Source organism: Gymnodraco acuticeps, unplaced genomic scaffold (genome assembly GCF_902827175.1).
Source record: "Gymnodraco acuticeps unplaced genomic scaffold, fGymAcu1.1, whole genome shotgun sequence".
NCBI lineage: Eukaryota > Metazoa > Chordata > Actinopteri > Perciformes > Bathydraconidae > Gymnodraco > Gymnodraco acuticeps.
Window position 1 is genome coordinate 3,516,874 of NW_022990693.1, and position 13,921 is coordinate 3,530,794.

General features: G+C 40.0%; 1 long non-coding RNA gene across 2 annotated transcripts; it reads right to left on the bottom strand.

The window, feature by feature from the left end:
* Nucleotides 1-1,433: 1,433 nt before the first annotated feature.
* LOC117555662 lies at nt 1,434-5,669 on the bottom strand. 2 transcript variants are annotated; one of them, XR_004570431.1, is made up of 5 exons: nt 5,376-5,669; nt 3,393-3,579; nt 3,072-3,140; nt 1,569-1,773; nt 1,434-1,475 (listed from the first exon to the last, which is right to left on the bottom strand). It is a non-coding gene; the product is annotated as an uncharacterized LOC117555662 (long non-coding RNA). The 2 variants fall into 2 exon arrangements; XR_004570430.1 differs by lacking the exons at nt 1,434-1,475; nt 1,569-1,773 and having other exon boundaries at nt 2,879-3,140.
* Nucleotides 5,670-13,921: the final 8,252 nt, after the last annotated feature.

Sequence of the window (13,921 nt, forward strand, 5' to 3'; positions counted from 1 at the left end):
TATTGGTTTTGTATATATGTGAACATACATTTACTATATATTAACATTTATATGGGGACATGTATGTATTATATATTCACAATTATATGGGGACATGTATGCACTATATATTCAGATTTATATGGGAACATATATGTAATATATATTCACAATTATATGGGAACATGTATGTACTATATATTCAGATTTATATGGGGACATGTATGCACTATATATTCACAATTATATGGGGACATGTATGCACTATATATTCAGATTTATAAAAGACCATGTACGTACCATATATTCCGAACATGAGTGCAATATATGTTCACAATGAGGAGAAATGCATGTTCTGATAAAAAAAGTCTTTAATTCGTTTTTTCTATCAATGTGTAACAGCTATCAAAATACTCATTAAAAGAAGAACAAGGAAAGAATAAAAGAAAAGGCCTATAAACACATTATGTAATGACTCAAGACAATTTTCACGTAATTATGTAATAAAACCCACATGTTGTAATAATCTGCTGCATTCTGTAATCAACAGCCTGAACGCAATATAAAATACATTTCCCTACATTTTGTAATAAATTATTACATTTTGCAATGGTTATTACAAAATGCGTGAGTTGCCCTTTTAAAAAACTGTAATATTAATTATGTAACCATAACCAAACTGTAAATATATCCCAAAATGTTGATATACATGTTGGCTAATGAATATGGTAACACTTGATCTAGTTTTGGCAAATGAAAGATATTCTACTGAAATATTTTTAAATTATGAGTAAGGATGATTCATGGTTGAATAAATAAATAAACAGTTGTAATGTTATTGTTTGCAACTCATTTTGTAATAACCACTGCAATATGCGACATTACATATTTGCATTGAACTTGTTTACTACGTAATGGGCAAATTATTACAAAAGGAGGTGTTATTACATAATGAAGGGAAAATGTATTGCAAATAGTGGAAGAATAGGCTTTGTACATTTTCGTCTGAGTGTGGTATTGGTAGGTATATTTTATGGAATTTGGACCAAGCATCTGCACAGGCCTGGTTCTACGGGGGTGCATAAGGGTGCATTGCACCCTCAGTTGAGTCGTTATGCACCCTCATTTGAAAAATTAAAAGTGAAAAATATGACATATATAATAATAAGAATAAGAAGAAGAATAATATAGTTAAAATAAATGTAATTGTGGTTAAATAACATTGTCTGCTGCATTTATTTGGTCAATTTAAACGGCAAGTAACGTTATCATGTCAGGTGCGCGTGACCTGTGCCGCTGCGCTGTTACGGTTATCTGAGAGGACCCAAACGCAGGACACGGCAGAGTGTTACAAAGGTTTTATTTTGAGGAGAAGGAGCGTGGAGAGTAATCCAGTTGCTGGCGGCTGTTGAGGTGGAGGAGCGTGGAGAGTAATCCGGTTGCTAGCGGCTGTTGAGGTGGAGGAGCGTGGAGAGTAATCCGGCTGGAGAGTAATCCTGGAGCACAAGAAGAACAGGTAAGAAGAACATTCAAGTGTAGCGGAAATAGCTAACTAATTCTAAGAAGGCTGAGAAGGCTGAGAGTTTTACCACTGGGGTTTAAACAACGATCTGGCGCTGACAGGTTGTGGAGCCTCCGCTGATATGCCATTAGTAATGGCTGATGGAAATCAGGTGTGTAGCAGAGGAGGGTGCCCAACTGATTGCAGCAGGTGGAGGTTGAGCCGGGAGCCAGGAGTGACAGCCACCACGCCCACACAGACAGGGGAAGGGAAAACACACACAAGGGAGGTGGCTGGAGAATACAACCACCACATGCGCATTCGTCATCTGCAAAATGCTTACACAGTAGTCAATGATGTACATCAGAAAATGGTTAAAACAACCAGCAGCAGTATCGCCAGCAGTAACACTGCATCTACTGCAGGTAATAACAGTTCAGATCATGGGGATATTACGTTACCCGCGGCCACTGTCGTGGACAACAACGTCCTCCCGCCCGAATGCTGGCTTTGCCCGCAGCCGTCTTCTTTGCCCCAAACACTGCCACCCCTCGGCGGCCCGCAAGTGCCAGAGGACCTCGGCAAAACAGGTATATTTAAAAAAGTACCCAACTCGACTGTACAGTGGGGTAAGGCGCTCATTTTGCAGCTTATGGTTTCAAAACAGAGATTGGCTGGAAAATTCATGTAAAAAAGATGCCATCTTCTGCTATGCATGTAGACATTTCGGTTCAAGTACGTCAGATGCCTTCACCACAACTGGCTACAACAACTGGCGCCATGCTCTTGTACGTGATAAGGGACTGGGAAGGCATGAATCAAGAAAAGAGCACATGAAGTCAGTGGCTTTGTGGAAGGAGAGGTTCTGAAACAGTTCTGTTTCATATGGGTGTTGAGATGTATCCATAGATCTCTTCATTTTGCTCTCAAAGTGCACCAGATTGATACTTTTAACTTAAATATTTAAAAATAAATCTTCCCGGGGGAGCATACCCCCGGACCCCTCTAGAGGAGGTGAGGACCCCCCTAGAGGGTGTTAGGTCAACTCCCCACTTATAAAAATAGCACTGCACCCTGTCTAATCTCAGATGCACCCTGAGTCATTTTGTTCTGGAACCGGGCCTGCATCTGTAACAGTTCTGTTTAAAACTTTTTTTAATGTAATTGCATTCATCTTTAAAGGTTGGGTAGGTACGTTTGAGAAACCGGCTCGAGATACACTTTTTGTTATATTCCATGGAATGCTCTTAACATCCCGATAGCAATGAATATCTTAAATGCTTTGACAAAAAATCCATAAAAAATGTCATCTGTGGAAGCCGTGGCGCTGTAAAAAGCACGACCAATCATTTTAGCCGGCCCGGCTGAAATGACTGGATGGCCTACCTGCCTGTCAGCCTTCCATCTGTGCACAAACTTATCTCGTGCCCTCATTGGTCATGTGCGCGTTCGTGTTGGAGGAGGGGCTCTGTAAGGAAGTGGCAGATTTTTTCCGGCTGTGTATTTTCAAATTCTAGCGCACTTGAGCCGGTTTCTCCAAAATTACCTACCCCACCTTTAAAAGACTACTTTTATTGAATGAGACTTTTACCTAGCACAATGAGCCTGGGGTGGTGGGAAGGGAGAACTCGGCCTCGGCATCGGCAGGAGTTGTAGTCGCCTATGAGTATTAGAATTTAGATGAACAAAGGCATATAAAAACCCTGAAACATGCACTGACACAAAGCTACAACCCTCGATTTTGTAAGTAGTAGTAGTAAATACATACATATATACAATATATAACAATACGCATAGCGCAATTAGCATACCAGTAATAAAATAACTGAATAAATAACTAAGCTGAATAGTGAATAAAGTGATATATGAAAAGTAAAATTACAGTGAAATTAAATGACAGTGCGTTCCTCACCACTGCGATCTGGCTCCTCTGTCCTCGTGTCTTTTGGGTCTGATTCCTCACTAATGATGTCTGCTTCTCTGCATGGGCCCTCTCTCCTTATTTGTTCTGCCTCAGTCACCACTGCTATCTGGCTCCTCTGTCCTCTTGACTTGTGGTTCTGCAGGCTTAGTTCGACCTATGAATTTCAACAATGCTCCTGTAAAATATATAGATATAATATTATGGGTCAACATTAAAATAACATACACTGGAGAGCAAAATGTGAAATTCCATTGACTGTAGGCTACATATTATCCACACAATTGTCAGCAGGGGCAATAACAACTAACATGTGAACTAACTTGAATGCATTAGTCCACAACACATAGCCTAACTAATGTTAGCCTACATAGTTACTAAGATCAGAACACATAGACTAACTGTGGTTACATTACTTAACTAGCTCATCATCTTCACCAGTCAGAAAATGTCCGTTAGCCGCGAGGCTAATTTCTGCTATGTTAAACTCCATTGACTTATGCTAAAATGATAGCGATCTAAAGGTCCAGGGCTCAACGCTAACTTTTAAAAGTGGTTGCCAGGTTGGCAACCAGGCATCACCGTTTGGTTGCCAAAACTGAAAATACGGTTGCCATTTTTAGTCACCTTATATTTAAAATAATTAAGATACTATACAGTTATACATCAACTTAATAATGAACATGTGACACAAACGAATGTTCAAATTATTTACAAGAAGTAATTAACACAATTATTTGAAACATAAGTGGTAGTAAACTTGTCCACCCTCAATTGCTGGTATACTAAATACCAGTAGTGCAGCTGTTGTCATGTTCTTCACAGATCCCTCACAAATGAATTGAGCAAGTCACTAGTTTCTTGGTCATCCGTTGTCTCCCTTTCAAACGTGGGTTTCCTTGACCTTTGTGCTGACCCCCACCATAGATCCATTGGCCCTTCAGCATTAATGTCTTGATTGTGGTTCTGATATTGGCCAGACTAATACATTTCTCATGTTAAATAAATGAAAACCATTGACAGTCAATAATTAGATATCAATGATTAATGCTGTAAATTACCCTTAATATGTCTAACTATATTTAAAATGTGTTACCTTTTATAGAAGTGATTATATTTGTATGCCAATATTTTCCTATGGTAAAGTTTTGTTTAGCACTTTTATTTTGGTAGTAATAAGATCAGGACTCTTATTTTGAAGGAACTTTTACCAGAAGTGAATGCACAACGGAGCAGAATGTACATATATATTTCGCCTCCCAAGACTTTACACATGTCCTCTTTGCTTTCGTTCGGGCTCACCTTGCGCTTTATCAGTTGAATCACTTTGAACATTCGTTTGAGATGTTGACGGGTTGGCCGAACTTTTTACCCCACAGTCAAACAACTTAATTTGCTTCGCCATTTTTTGTAAAACAAACACACGGCGCACCGCGCACGTGAGTAAACGTGCATCGCTTTCTGGCTCCGTAATCACACCAATGCACGTGCAACTTAAGTATCAGGTTCCGACTGGTCACAACAATAATTAAATATCACTCTTAACACAACAAATAATTAACATTTATCTATTTTGGGGTGCACATTTAGCTGTTTGCTGTCCTTATTTCTTCATGTTAAAAACTGGTTTCCACTGATGGCAACCAAAGGCCAAGAACTGGTTGACATTTTTTCTGAATGGTTGCCAATGGCAACCTGGCAACCGTTACTGTCGAGCCCTGAGGTCCACTATTTTTGGCTGTTTTGGGTCGACTTCAGTTGACTGTAACATCGAAAATCTTCTAAATGGAATGTTCACAAAGCTGCGGACCGGTTATACACTAGGGAACTAACATAGCTAATTTAACTAACGTTAGCTAATGTAGCTGTTGTAGTGCCGAGAGACGGGACATACGGATTAAGCAACGAGACTACTTGTAGTGTACATGCAGAATTATTTCAATTTAAAATAGTTTTAAATGCTCACACACATACCTCTCTCGTGCTGTATCTTCCTCTCGTTTCTTTTTAATGTTCTGTTTCAAAGCACCTGATGAATGATTTCTCTTTGACAAGCGCCATCATCAACAGACAGAGGCGGAAACGCACATTTGAATCTACCAATCAGATCAATCTATTGCTGGAGAAGGGGGGGGTCCTCCCCGAAATCTGTGAGATTGATTGGTGATGATCACTGGCACGTAATGTGTCCAATGAGAACGTTAACACGTTTTAGAGAGTTATAAAACATATTTGTTTAGCGAAGACGGAGGTCAGCCACTGTCAGCCGGAAGTGGCGCATTCGATTACTGTTTGGGCTTACTGCCGTGGATGGGCTGCATTCCACTCCAAATAGCCGGTCGGCCGTAACCAGAATCCAAACGCAAGCTGTTTTATGGATTCTAATTGAATTTCCAAGAATATCTCAGTACTGCGTTATTTTCAATTTCAAAATAAACATATATATTAAACAAATATAAATAAGAAGAAAGTATATTATAGTATATTCAAGAATGAAAAAATATGTGCATATATGTGCATATATATATATATGCACATATATGCATATGCGTGCATATATGCATTTATAAACTGTATATTATTTTCCATCATTCAATGGATAATGGAGTATTTGCACTTTTTTAATATATACCATCAAACATATGTTCATATATAAAGTGGGTAACTATACAAAACGAAGTGAGATAACTGTTTATGAATATCTGTTCAATTTTATGTAAACTTGTGTAACTCATGAAAGATAAATGAGTGTTTCAATAAAACTATTACATTTGAAATGTATAGTGCAGTTTTTGTTTTCATTGCAATATTTTTTTATATCAATATATAGCCATACATGGTCCATGCATATATTGCAATATATTTAAAAATATAAGGACTACTTTCCCATATATGGAAATGTATGATCCAGTATATTGTATTATATTTACCAATATATTACAATATTTTGTTTTCATAAGAAATGCGCCATTAGTGTACTTATACCATACTAGGTTACTACTTCATTCATCAGTCATTAATTATTTCATTTACAGCACAATGCTGTACCATTCTTCCCAAGTTTGTATTGCATTAAAGAGTTTTGAGTCCAACCAATGACAAGCCCTGTTGTGGTCTATAATCCCCAACACCAGTTTACAGGGTCCAATATTCAACAAACCCTGTTAGACCCCTGTTTCAACACAAATTCATCTCTGAATGACGAAAGAACGATACAGCCCTAAAAATATAACAACCAAACAAAATGGCCTTGTCTCCTGGACATTGTCCTTAAACTGACCCTGAGGCAGTAGCTCAGTCAGGTGGGTGGCTTGGGAACTGGAGGTTTCGCATTGAGCAGCAACTATGTTGTGATGTGGAAGTTGAACAAATGCCAGTGTACCCACTGGGCACTGCCCCTGGGCAAGGCACCGTATCCCTGACTGCTTGGAGCACTGACTTTGTGACAGGCCTTCATTGGGGCATACCTCTTTCAAGTGGCAGGATGGAAGCGTCTTTGAAGACTATGAATCATTCTCAAGGTTGAACAATTTGTGATTTTTTTCACAAGTTTTGGACAGTGGACTTCTGGATATCTATGATGTCTTTAACGGCCCGTCCACACAGCGGCGTGCGTTGAAGCTTCCAACGCTTCTGCCCATTCACTTTGAATGGGGTGACGTCACTTTTAGCCAAACTGCATTTTGGGAAGCGACGTGGAGCGTTGCTGGTGTAGCTGGCGTAAAAAGTTGAGCAATGTTCAACTTTTGACGCCTCGACGGAGGCGTCAGCCAATGAAATCCCGTTTATGCAAATCTGCCAGTAGCACTAGCCAATCAAACCGCGTGTATGCTGGGAGAGACTACGCAGGTCATTTCCTCATATTCAAAAAAATGGAGGGAAAATTCATTATAGCGGTAGTGAATCACCCGGTGCTGTATGATCAGTCTCTGTTCATCTACCGGGATACAAACCGGAGGAGCGAGGCATGGAGGGAGGTGGCAGAGACAGTGGATGAAACTGGTAGGTTTTCGCCTGTTTGGGGATTTTATATCCAGTTTACTTCGTTTTAACATTGCTATTGCTTTGTATGTCGGGGGCGGGAGATTCATGTGATTGGTTGTTGGTCGCATTGCTCGCAAAAAAACCCCAAGCTTCAGATACGCCCAGCTTCAAGCGTCAACGCACGCTGCTGTGTGGACGCTCCGTAACCCTTAGATGCACGATTGACTGGACCCTACACTCTTCCATAAGTGGGTCAAAAAGGACAATGTGTTTCTATGCAATTTTTGTCATTTTGGTTAAGAAAAATCACTTGTATAACATTTAGTATTATATTTTGGTTCACCCTAGAAATATTTTATATTTAATTTTTCACTATTTATAAATTTGACATTTTTTTTACATCTGGAAAAAAAAACGAAATTCCATAGAAAATGCATGCGGGTCATTTTTGACCCACTTATGGAAGCTTGGGGTAGTAATACACAAACTAAAATTTCTTAAAATGTAAATTTGAAATTTGTATCGCATGATATCCAAAACATGTTTTCTGAGGAATAGCTGGAATATGAAATGATAAAAAAAAAAATGCAATTACAAAGATACTTCAAGAAAACCACCTCACCGGGTCAAAAAAGACCCACTTATGCATCTAAGGGTTAAAAAAAAAGGCTTCCCAGCACTATTTAGTATTCTCAAAGAAGCCTAGACCTTAAACACTAACCCTTACCATCATGGTATGAACATCAAAACAATGATGTCACAACAAGCATAGATTGAGCAGTAGAGATTGGAAACCCCAAAATGCAAAAGTAAACCCTCCCCCATTCTCGAATTTCAACTCATCCAGTATGGATAGTTGTTTTGTCGTAACACAAAGAGAACAAACAGATTAGTGGACATGGTAATAATAAGCACTACCACCTCATTAAAAAGTAATCCTAATAAACTAAATCCTAATAAAAAATTAAATGAGTGTGCAATAACTGTAATTAGACGACCGTGAAAGTCTTTCATGAATGTGGACGTAATCACAGAACTTGGCAGAAACCATCTACAGTTGTCTCTTAATTTTGTTCTGAGATATTTTCTTGGTCTTTTTCTTTCCTGTGTTGTGTTCCTGCTCCCCTTCCTCTCTGTTTTGTCTCTTCGCCTTCATCTTCCCTCCTCTTCCTTTGAAGGCCTCAGTGTAACTGGAGCTGAGAGGTCCACAGCTTAACATGTCCCCGGGCAAAAATAGCCTTACACTTCAGATGAAAAATAAAAAACCCAGACGAGAAAAACCAAAAGGGTTTCATCTCACCCTCCCACACTTAGCCTCCTCTTCACCATTTTGTGTGTGAGAAATATCCTTCGAGCTTGACTGTGAAATGGCTTTATCTTATATAATTTCGCTCAGCTAAGGACCTGTCCTGATTGAAAAGTGCGGCATAGAGAGCTGTCAATTCTCCCACGCAAGTGCAAACAGCCACAGGAGCATCTGAAGGCAAATTGACACATTACCAGCATCAAGTGAATTATTCATGAGCTCGGCTGATTGACTGATTAAATACTGACTGAATGATCCATCAAGTCTCATCAATGTCCCAGATTCAATTCAACTTCTTCTTCAGTCCAGCAGCTCTATTTAATATTTAGATTATTATGTTATGTCCCCATTTTAGCCATTCTTCCTTTTCTCTTTGTCTGTTATTAGTTTGTCTCGCCATCCCAGTTCTTCTTTGTCCAGCTCATAGTGCTTTTAAAACGTTGTTGTTGGAGAGTCTGAGAAATTGATTATGTTAAACGTCATCTGCAGAAACAGTCAGAAGTTTTCCTGCAGTGTGTCAAGTAAGATAATGGCACATACATGTAAGAAATAAATGACACACTGAGATTAGAGAGTGAGTGTGAGCAGTTTTCTCTCTGCACATTTTAGGATACGTTAATGCACACAACAAGGACAACACATCTGAACAACCTCAATCGAGATCAGTCGGATGTTGCAACGGTGCTTTCCAAGATAATGGTGGAGGTAGAGACAGGATGGCTTTACAAGCTTCCAACACAAGCTTACAGGATCACCGTTTCCTCTCACTGATAAGCTCCGCGACCCCTACCTCTCTAAATAATGACGGCAGGGTCTAAGGGCCTCATTTATAAAGGGATATACGCTCAAAAGATGGCGTACGCCAGTTTCTACGCAATATTTGCGATTTATAAAATACTAACTTCACGGGAAAATGTGCAGTCCTCCACGCAAACTCTAACCCATGCGTACGCACTAAGCACAACAACGGGAGAGACGAGAAACTGCGACACCGTTGGCAGAAGAAAGAATGGAGAGAAATATGTGGAAATAATACCATAAATAAAATGTTACCTCTCATTTATCATATATGAAGAATTCATTTTCAAACATTGATTAAAGCCAATCTTAAAATGATTAAACAAACACCTGTTCAGTGCACACAAAAACATAACTTGGAGAAATAAATAAATACGGGTATGTTATTTCAAACCACCTCGAATATGTTGTGTTAATGTTATGAAATGTTTTCTCATAAATGATGCGGTAAGCAGGAGGACAGAATTACGTCTAAACTGACGTCGTTTTGCATTTCTATAGGTTGTGATACGAGCATGGTTTTATATACTATCATGTTTAATCGTGTTTTATGCCATTTGCCAAGACTTGATAAGTCGCTCGTAAAACACAGGAGGTATGGAAGCTAAGAACACCATATGTGGTCAATTGTACAGCTAATATAACACAACACATTAGTTGCATTTCCTTTAACTGGTGGATATAGAGTTGCTGCGGGGGGGGGGGGGGGGTTGAGGGGGGCGTTGAGATGCACAGGCTGCTGTGGAAACGCTGCGCACAGCTGATCGACAGCTGGGACACAAACCACCAAATACAAAAACATAATTCAGATCCAGTCGTCATGACTCCACTCCGGAGGGATTCCCCGATCATTTCTTACAGTTTCTCATCAAGGGTGTGTCTCCTGTCCCCGGTACAAACACACTGCCTGAGGAAGGCTATGTGTATTGTTTTTGTCATTAGCCTTTTTCGGGCCATTTATTTATTTATTTTGGTGACGATCCGACCTCCATGCTGCTACTCTGGTTCAAACGGCATCCACCAAACAATATGATTTATCTCGACCTCCCCAAAATAACCAGAATCTTGCACGGTGTGAGATGTCTTTTTTAGCTGTTCTGTCGTCATTTCCTGCGATCTCCTTCATAAAGTCAGTCAGAATGAATGAATGAATGAATGGGCGTTTCTTTGACTATGTATAGGCAAATGTGGGCGTTATGTGAAGCCCGCAAAAGCTGCACTGCATTTCGAGTCGATTGTGATTTATAAAGGGAAACCGGCGTAGGAAGTGCTGTACGCACTTTCCTCGCCGGTGCGCAATGTTTGGTGAATCGGAAAATGTCGGAAAATTTCTGTAGCCTACCTATTTTTTGGATTTCTACTACGTAAGCAACCTTCCCACGTGAATCCTACGCACGGCGTTATAAATGAGTCCCCAGGACAGGAGGTTTCCATCGGATTTCAAATAAGAAACAAGCCTTGGCCATTAGAATATTCAAATATTATAGCCGAATTAAAATGATGAATACGCCGTTGACGCTCGTAAATGTACGATGACGAGCTGCCAACAGAGCAACTTGAGGGCAGAAGTTTTACAACAGACTGTGTGTGTTGTGTGTGTTTCCTCTGGAACTACACACACACTCAATCACACTGTACTATGCCCCTATTATTTTGAGCCTGGATCCCCCTCTTAAAATTACTATGGCAAAACTTTGAAGAACTTTTTATAAAAATGTTGTTTTGGTTAAGTCTTTATGTGTTTTGTCATCACCAAAATAATAAGTGTATCATTGCAGAGCTGAGAATGTCCTCTTTGTAATAGTGTATGTAACTCAATATGTGTTTCAGGGTCGATGTGACTTTGATACAGCAGGTCACTGATAATCCCCGGATATAATTTGAACCCAGGTCCGCTGCAATGGGACTGAGCCCCAGTATATGGGGCTCTACCATCAGCCATGGCAGCCATAAACATGTAACTTTTGTAATGTGTTTAACATGAAGGTGATAAAATGATATACAAAAAGCATTGAGCACTCATGGATGGGAAGCCTTCCTGCTGTCACTGATAATGACAGATGTGAGTTTTGTCATGTTACAGGCATGTGGATGGATTTTAACAGCCATTTGAGACAAGCCAAATGAAGATGAAGAGGTTTTACATGTGCTGCAGACAGATGCCCTTCAACATCATAAGTGAAGACACATGTGCCACATTAAGATTAAGTGGCAAGTCTCACTACCCAACGCAAACTAATCTCTTGGATTGGAATCCACATCAGGATACCATTTCTGTTTAAAGAGAGATAAAAAAATCTAAATTGTATTTCTTTTTTATACATCCACCTCATTGTATCTGTCTGACTGTCCATCTTTCAATGATAAATCATGTCCACACACTTTGTTTTATCATCAGTCACAGTTTTCTTTCACATCTTGTAATACATAATCTTTCTTAGCCATTTGCCACTGAACTTTGCAATCTGTACTTTTTAGAATATGATGGCGGTGGTGGCGAAGTCCATAGGGACTTGGCTTGGCAACTGGAAGGTCACCAGTTCAAGTCCCGGAAAGACCAAGTGCTACCGAGGTGTCCCTGAGCAAGGCACCGTTTCCTACACTGCTCCCCGGGCGCCGTTCATAATGGCAGCCCACTGCTCCTAACACTAGGATGGGTCAAATGCAGAGAAACCGTTTCGTTACATGGTACCTGTACTGTGTAATGACAATAAGTTGAATCTATATCTATCTATAATATGTGAAGCTTTGGTACATGTGCTTCCACAATATTTTACGAACTTGGACATTTAGCTGCATAAAAGATGAAAAATGCTGTCATTGTTCAGCGCTGTGTTTTAGGAAAGTGTAGTAAGTGGTTGTGGTATAGAAGACAACAATTTCAAATAGTGGTGCTGATATTTTTATGTTATGCTGACAAGGCCTTGATAAAGTCGTTTTGTCTGTCCATTTGTTTACCTACACCCAACATCAACCAGTTATGTTGGCCATGTTTAACCTAATCTTAACCCTAAAGTGCTACAGAAAAGAAAAATCTTGCAGGATACAGCATTGGTCTGGGATTTCACCTATCAACATCAACATTTATGAGGCTTCAGGAGGAACATTCTTATGCCTTTATTGTGATATCTGGAGACTACAACAGTGCAACTCTTGCTTAGAATTGTTCTGCTTTGTACCAGTTTGTGGACTGCCTCAAGATGAAGAGCAGGACAATAGAGTGCCACAGTGACGCATCCTAAAACCCGGAAGTAAGTTAGCATTTTTACCACGTCCGGTTCCTTCAACAAAAAGCAATGCAATTTCTCCATAGGATTTTGGAAAATAGCTCCAAATAAGGTCTGTGTTTGACACAAATTGAAGAGACAGATCACGTTTTGTTCTACGACATTATCATCAGCAGTGACCCCGCTGGTGATTTTTGAAGAGTTTACGTGTCTGAAAAACGATGGTTGTTAACAAGTGGCTGAATAGGACTACAGAAGTTGTCCAGGCCGTTTTACGTCATTACACCGAACACGTAAAACACTCCCGCTAAGTTTGTTTACCCCTGTTCTGCTTGAAAGCAAGTCCCTGCCTCCTGCAAACTGTTCAAACAAACACTTCAACTTGTACCATTTTGAATCTGTATGTTTGAATATGGATCTTAAGTTGGCGTGACGTTGAAGCAGCGACCCTGCTGTAGTTCGTTTATAGCATAACGTTAGCATGTTGCTTCTGGCGACTAGATTTATGATTAGAAAATTATAAAAGTAGGATAGACATGTGGATATTATCCGGCTGAACAAAACGTGATCCGTCTCTTAAATGTGTCTCAACCACAGACCTTATTTCCAGCTATTTTCCTAAATCCTATGGAGAAATTGCATTGCGTTTTTGACGAAGGAACCGGAAGGAATTTACTTCCGGGTTTTAGGACGCGTCACTGCGGTTCTCTATTCTCCCTCTATTCGCTCCCTCTTCGGTCCATTCTTAGGAAGCACGGCATCACTTTTCATTGCTATGCAGACGATTGCCAAATATGTGCCACTTAAAAAGAACGACTCACACTCAATTAAACCACTGTTAAACTGCCTTGAAGACATGAAGTCCTGGATGTCATGCAACTTTTTTTTAATTAAATGATGACAAAACCGTTATGGTTTTACTCCTTGTGACGGGGTTCTAATTGTCCGTCCGAAAAACACTGGCCTAGTCGGTTGGGTAAGCTCCAAAACTTTATTTTCAGCAGCAAAAAAATAAATAGCGAACCAGCACAACTTAAAAAAAACGTCCAAATCAGACCGTCCATCACTCCCGGAGAGTAAACGTGTTCAGCTGTTGCCTTCTCTGCAACGATCTCTCGAACACGTCCCAGCTGTTGCCTTCTCTGCAACATTCCCCGAGTTCCCCTTCCAGGGCCAACCCCGTCCCTTATTAACCCGTAGCCCCT